Source organism: Rhipicephalus sanguineus, chromosome 7, assembly GCF_013339695.2.
Source record: "Rhipicephalus sanguineus isolate Rsan-2018 chromosome 7, BIME_Rsan_1.4, whole genome shotgun sequence".
NCBI classification, from domain to species: Eukaryota; Metazoa; Arthropoda; class Arachnida; order Ixodida; family Ixodidae; genus Rhipicephalus; species Rhipicephalus sanguineus.
Window position 1 is genome coordinate 139,629,621 of NC_051182.1, and position 7,705 is coordinate 139,637,325.

At 44.3% G+C, this 7,705-nt stretch overlaps 1 non-coding gene across 1 annotated transcript; it reads right to left on the reverse strand.

Moving 5' to 3' along the window:
- Nucleotides 1–6,544: 6,544 nt before the first annotated feature.
- Trnas-cga (transfer RNA serine (anticodon CGA)) lies at nt 6,545–6,626 on the reverse strand. The gene has a single exon. It is a non-coding gene; the product is annotated as a tRNA-Ser (tRNA).
- Between the last annotated feature and the right edge of the window lie 1,079 nt (nt 6,627–7,705).

Here is a 7,705-nt window from a genome sequence, read left to right on the forward strand (position 1 = left end):
CTCCAGCTAAGTAATGACTTTGTTGGGCAGATAACTTTTGGGGCTCTCAACATTATAGTATATTGCGAACGTAGGCGGAAGCTATCTCGCGACGCAGGCACTGACTACTATGCACGCAAGCAGGTTAGACGACTTAATTTGGCTGGATGAGCGCAATCAGACTAAGTAGCAGCAGGTGCGCACTCCCGTAAGAAAAGCACTTTTATATAATCCTCGTGCCTCGACGTTAAGCTGCCTAATTAAGGCTCGCTTCCAGCCTTCTCGTAATTTTTTCCCAGAGACCCACACAGAATCATCCTAAAATAACTAAGAAATAACTTATAGCCGGGAAAGTAGGTCGATACCTGCGTATAGCATCGTGGCGTTAGTGAGGACGCAGATCTTACTTTTGTGCTTGTAATTGATACGCTAACGCTGCCTTACCAGTCTTAGCAACCCGCTTCCTTTGATCACAGCGCTGGAGTAAATAATCGCTCCCAAAAATGACCTAAAGGTTCATTCCACAATTCTATTAGACCGGCCAAGGTGGCTTAGCAGGAAAGGTTTCGCCCTGCTAAGCTCGCGGACGAGGGTTTGATTTCCCGCCGTGGGGGCCACATTTCGACTGGGGCGAAACGCAAGTGACACACGTACTTCGCTTTATGTGCGCATTAAAGGGATACCGGTGGTCAAAATTATCGCGGAGCCCCACTACGATGTGCCTCATAATTATATGTCACTTTGGGCCGCGATACCGCAAACTATATCTGTATATCAGCTTGAATACGGGTTTCACGGGTTCTGTGGGTTTGGATACCTGCGCACTCCATATTCATGCGTACTTCGAATTTAATAAGACGCAGTTTCATCAGGTGTACAAACGTTCGCCTCAAGTGCAGTTGTTGGGAACGCGGTACGCAATGGATTTTTTATTTGTATACATAGGGTACTCACTTCACATATAAATACTGGAGAGGTGACGGTATCCTCACCTGAATACGTGCGGCATGAAAGAAAAGAAATCATGGTTAGCTCCTATCAAGCTTAAAACGCACGCCTAAATAAAATATCTCAAATTCTGCGCAGTAAGATCCCCCTTTTGCCGTGCATCTTCTCGGACGGCTGAAAACCGTGTATTCCCTACTGAAACGTTCCGTAAGCCATTCCAATAATTTCATATGTTTCCATAAGGAATCCGTATGTTTTCCGTATATTTGTCATATATTTTCCATATGTTTCCGTAATATTCTTACGGAAACATGCGGAATTATTGGAATGGTATACAGAACGTTTCAGTAGGGTTATATACGCTGACACTACTGACTGAGAAAAGGCTCAGGCTGGACAACTGCTGGCTAGGTATGCCAGGCTAAGCCGCCTGCTGCAGCACATACTACAACACCAGCGCCATCATCCCCACGACTCAACGGGTCGGGATACTATAGCAGCCTCTTCAACCTGCACCTTTGAAAAGAACGAACACGCAATCACTAAATCTCACCGTTTCTTTCATTTCGCGAATCCTAATCTCTGCCAACTCAGCGAATACAATGCCGAGCACGGCAGTTCAATAATGTTCCCGCGCTCTCCCTTGATAAACCCTATCTCTAATTTGTCGTGTAACTTTTCCCCACGAGGCTCTGCCACAAAATGCCTCCACTCAACTTGCGATATTGCCCTATTTTTTTCTTCTTTCACAGGCGTGTCTCGATCAATCTTTCTCTCAATTGAGATCGCTTATGACCCGATTTGATCATTAGTCTTTCCTACTCGGATGTCCGCATTCCCCAGACGGCTCGCACTGGACGCTGCCTAAATCAGGGACGCGATTCATCTCTGCGCACTAGGGGCCACCACAGTACTGTGTTTTCAGCTATGTTTCCTTTTCTTTTTCCCCGCTCCTTAAGATTCTATGGGGATACGGTCTTCACTCATCTATTCTGTGCCGTAGCACAGCCTGTGCACGTACGATTGCTTTTTTTCCTATTGCTTCTCGCGTGGCCTTTCGCATGATCTGTTATTTCAAAAGACAGCTTTTGTGAAACACTTCCTTGGCATCGTCCTCACTTCAGCTGTCATTACTTCCGGCCGCCCCCGTCAAGGTAAGGTATGTTTGTTGTAACTTTATCAGTTAGTGTACTCCTGGTCCAAGATTAAATGAAGCGAAATATCATTGAATTTTCCGACGAAGATCAAGAACCAGAAAATCACAGGTTCGCCCCACAGGCAAAACAATGAATGCGATGGCAACAAACTGGAATGGTATACGAAGTAAGGCTAGCAGCCCGCTCCTTAGCATGTGAAATGATGTAACTCAACAAAAACACTAGCATAAGAACACGCGGCTGCTGGTGCGAGCAAAGACGCCTTCGTGCTCTCTATGAGTTCAACGCGAACTTTGCGATGAGAAAAAAACATGTACGAAGGTATGAGCCGTCTGCTAATCCATGTAAAGATACGCCGCGCGCGATCGTGGGCGACCACGCCCGGTATGTACGCAGTTCCCGCCCGAGCAACGCAGCACCTCCTTCCCCCCATCCGGGAAACCTTCATGTGCCTTTCGCGCGACGGACACGGCCGGCGCCTTTCCTCTCCCCTTGAGTCGCGATCGTCGGCAGCCATCACGTGCTTTCACTCGCACGTAGAACGTACCACACCTGGGGCAATGTTATTAATTTGGACTTTATACGGGACCTCACGGCGACGCCGACGTCGACGCTGACGACGACAGTGACAGAAAAAACGCGCCCTGAGTGCCTATATAATTGCTACCGATATATAAAACGATGTATGATGCGACGGTGCCTACTTTCGCCTTCATACGCAATATGAATTCATTAGGCAGTTGCGAGATTTGATTCTACTATCATTCAGCTTGCACCACCAAACGTTCTTGCCCCACGGATGGTCACTGCGCATTTCTAAAATAGGTGTTCGTGTATTACAGGTTCGAATTTGTGTCCACTGGGGATGGTATGGTATGCTGAGGGTAATGATGGGCTGCAGAGGTGCACAACAGACGAAAAACCAAGAGAAACATAAAAGGGACACGGATGGCTTTTGTGTTTCTTCTTGTTTTTAGCCTGTTGTGCACCTCTGCTGCTTTTAATTACTATCAATATTACATGTTAGGAAAACATGTGATACCGACAGTCCTGAGATCAAGGAAGAGGCAATGCACGTAGAGCAACAAGGACAGACTTCCGCATTCAGGGGTTGATATGAAGGAAGTTTTTTTTCCAAAAGGTGTTGTTTTGTCCAACATGCATGTATTGATGAATATGGCCATAATAATGGATGCTGCTGTTCCTTCCCGTCTTGCAAAGGTCCAGCGCGGGATGCCTGTACGTAAGACTTAACGTCAAGCTTCACAACAAGCACTGTTATCTATTGACTCCGAGAATACCGGTTGAATGGGCGCACCGTTTATTTATCTTCGCAGACACCTAAGTTAGTGCAGTGTGACGCCTTAAGACGTTAACTGCGTTAACATTCTACACGAACTATCAGCGAGCGTTCTTTGTACCTACGTTTGTGAGGCTTCTGAAATTGCCCAATTTCATCTATGTCGCTTCATCTTCTTTTTCTTTCAAAAATTTAGTTTTTCTAGCTACACTGAATGTCGCTGCCTCCCTCTCTTTTATACCCGCCAGCGTTGATCACGTGGCCAGCTTTTCTTGGCTATACAACACATTTTTTTCTGCAGTGAAGCCAAGCTTCTATTTGTATTTTGTGTTTTTTTTTAGACTGACATGTGCTGACTACTAGGCGATACATTAATTTCCGGCTGGCCTGACCTCAGCGGATGTTTGTATTGCTCCCCTGACCTGATCTTGAAGTGCGTTTTCAGAGCCATAAATGGGTCGTGGCCCTTTACTTCAAACAACCATGACGCAGTAGCTGACCCTACATAAAAGCGCCAACGTCTCCTAATCAACTCACAATAATAAAAAAGAACACCACATCTGCGGGGATAAAATCTGGGCGCCCATCATTTGGCTTTACGGCTATTATAAGAGATACCGAATACCACCCTGCTGTTCGCTCTGCATTTTTTTTTTTTTGTTTAACCAACCATACACAAGCTACAGGGTGAAATGCACTTTAATGTCCAGCCGCATGATCACTTCGTGAGGTCTTTTACCGTCCACTGGAGCCCAGCAACGCTTCTACGACGAAGAGCGTCAAATCTAGGACAGTGTCTGGGATACTGCGTTGACTAAATGTAAGGCCGACCCATAAGCGTCCAATAACAGTTAGTGATAAAAGACATCGAAAAGAGAAGGAAGACCTACTTGACACATGGGCATGAACTTACGTGTACACAGATGGAAGAATGTTTTGGTGTAGTTCTTGCCTGATGTTTGCGTGGACTTCTGTCCATTAGTACCGCTGCGGTGGTGTCCTCAGTGTGTTTCAGGTCACAGAGTTATTGCTACGGCCAATTTTGCAGAGTTGGGTGCCCTCAAGGAGAGAATTATGGACCGCGACTTGGTGTAGAAAGGGTGGATAACTCTGGCTGAATGTGTCCGTAGCTCAGCAGAGTGTTATTCTAACATTCTGCTGAGCTAACATTCCTTACGACGAAGGAATGTCAGCGTTTGCGATGTGCACCATAAATGCACTGACAACCAGGTCAGAACAGTGAATGAACGGCAGCAAACAGTGAGTTAGAAAAAAGAATGTTGATATAAGTGTGATGTATACAGTCGTCAAGACCTCTCCATTTGGGAAGTAGTCGAAGCGTATCATATTGGTAAAGGTGGAAGAGCGCGTATTAGTCAGAATTCAATAAATCTCTGAGAAAGGGACATTGTGTTTTTAGATGGCACTTAGTAATGATGTGGACCCGAAGGTTGCAAGATCCAATCCCGGCCGCAGCGGCCGCATTTCGATAGAGGCGGAATGCTGTGGGTCCGTGTACTTGAATTTAGGTGCACGTTAAAGCACCCCAGGTGATCTAAACTTCCGGAGCTCTCCCTACGGCGTCTCTCATAATCGTATTGCGGTTTTTAGACGTAAAACCCCAACAATTATTGTTAGTGATGATGTGAAAGATGCCAGTGATGCAGTTGTTGCGCATACCTCTTATCACGTTGTTTCCTTGATCTGCATACCGTGTATCATGTCGTTTCTTTTCTCTGTGCGTACATGGTGTTTTGTTAAGCAAAAATTCAGTTGAAAAGTCAGCGTTTGTGTCGTCAGTTCGTCCATATGTCTTTGTGTGGGCACGCTGCCTAAGGACCAATGAGCCCAAATTGCTACGCTTCTAAAATTAGTGTAACGGCCGTACAGACCTCCGTAAGCAACTGATAATCCTCTAGAAACGTTGTTTATTTTGTTTTATGTACGAATTTTCCAGTCCTTATTTTTCAGTGCTATTTTGCCACAAAATAGGCTGTTGTGCTCTCATAACAGCTTTTGCTGTAACAAACTTCAGCGCCTACAGTGCCCCCTCCACGCTGGCCTGCGTGACAGGCACGCAAAAGTCCCAGTAGCGCTGATATAAACATCTCTGGTTGCCACTGCTTTCGTTTTTCGCACAATTTCAACATATCTTCGCTTTGAAATTCCTGCCTGAGGTAAGCGCTAATACTGTACCCTGAGATACGCATAATTTCTCACGTTGCATGACCTGAGCTGTTCTGGATTGCCAAGTTTTCTCGTGAACCTAAAAACGATTGAAAAAATTTCGGTTTCACTCCGGAGCGAAACATTAGATAAAGTTTCGGTTTCGTTTTCTTTCCGGTTAAAAGTATCGTTTCTTTTCGTTTTTAGTTTTTGATTTTCCTTCCGCTCCGACACACTGTATCTAAGGCTTTCGCCTTAAAACACCTAGCGCTTGTGTGCCGCAGAAATTGCCCACAGAAGCAGGCAAATCACACTACTCACCACTGGTCTACTAAAAATGTACGAGGGAACACACGGGCGGCAAACAACACTTAAGATTTCAGCGCAGACGCAACTAATAATTGAGAAAGGCTTTAATCGAAAACGTAGGGAGTAACTTAGTGATAAAAATCGGGGCCGTACGTTTCAGCTTCGCTGGTCAAGCATCTGTGCGGAGTGCTTATAAGGCGATTTTTTTTATCGGTGAAAGATGAAGTGGTTCTCTTAGTTCGCTGGCACTCTATGTTTTGTTTCATTTATTTATTTTTTCAAGATAATCGTCAAAGCTACGGTGCAAAAGATTTCTCTTCATTTTGGTGATGCTGTGAACGTGCAGTCATCAGTGTTTGTGTAACAGTGTGCTACTCCAACAATAATAATAAGCGCAATCATCATCATCACCGTCGATATCGATCTGCTTAAATCCATCATCGGACAAAGTCATACCGCGGAACCGGAATGCTCCACTGACATCTTCCGGGAGATAACGTGCTTGTGTTGACCGTACAGTCGATTTAGTGATCATCAGAGTTTCTATGTAGGAGTGGGGTTGGCCACGTTTAGTGTCTCATTACTAGTCAAGAACTCATAAGCATGAAATAACTCGGGGAGAGGGACTTGCTGTGTGAGAGGGGCATTTCTATTAATTGCTAAAAAAAAACGAAAAAAAAAATAACGCAGCCGACAGGATTCGAACCTGTGCGGGGAGACCCCAATGGATTTCGAGTCCATCGCCTTAACCACTCGGCCACGACTGCAAGACGTCCTCGGCACATAAAAGATTCAACTGAATGTTATTTTTAGTCCTATATCTGCAATGATACTACTAATAATAAACTATTGTAGAGTATGAGCACGCGGCAATTGCATTGTCGATGGAGGCGAAAATATTTGAGGCCCGTGTACTTAGATTTGGGTGCACGTTAAAGAAACCCAGGAGGTCGAAATTTCCGGAGCCCTCCACTACAGCGTCTCTCATAATCATATCGTGGTTTTGAGACGTTAAACCCCAGATATTATTATTATTATTATTATTATTATTATTATTATTATTATTATTATTATTATTATTATTATTATTATTATTATTATTATTATTATTATTATTATTATTAATAATAAGTTTCTGAGGAAAACCATGATATGATTATTAGGCGCCCCGATCTTAATCTAAGCACACAAGATTTTTTACATTCGGCTTTCTATTAAATGAAAATGCTATTTCGATACTGAAAAGTCATAACAACAATTGTTGCAGTTTAACATGTTGTAGAGACGCCCTATTGGGGGGTTCCGGATATTTGGACACCTGGGGTTCTTTAACGAGTACCTAAATCTAAGCACTAGGCCCTTTAACATCTTGCCTTCATAAAAATGCGGGCGCCGCGGCCGGGATTTGATCCCGCTATCCTTCCGGTCTGCAGATACATTAAAGTTGTGGTCGCAAGTGTAACAATCCCGGTTATATGAAACAGTCACATTATCCTGCACGATTGGCGTCTGTGTCGGCACGTATTTTTAATTATACGGGCGTATACCACGCATGTTTAATATTAGATCCTTATAAATAAGGCCAACAAATGTCGCTGACCGTTACAGATATCGTGAAGGAATATTGGTACGACTCAGTTCTAGGCGAAAACCTCAGAAGAAAAGAACATTGTGCCAGAACAGCACAAAAAACGGAACCCAAAAAACGAAACAGGACACAGCGCTGCGTCTTGCGTGTTTTGTTTTTTGCGCTCTTCTGGCACAATCTTCATCAACCAAATAGCCCATATAAGAACACCTGTGAAGAAAAGAAGTGTGCAAGAAATTCAGGAGCCCTTGCTTTATC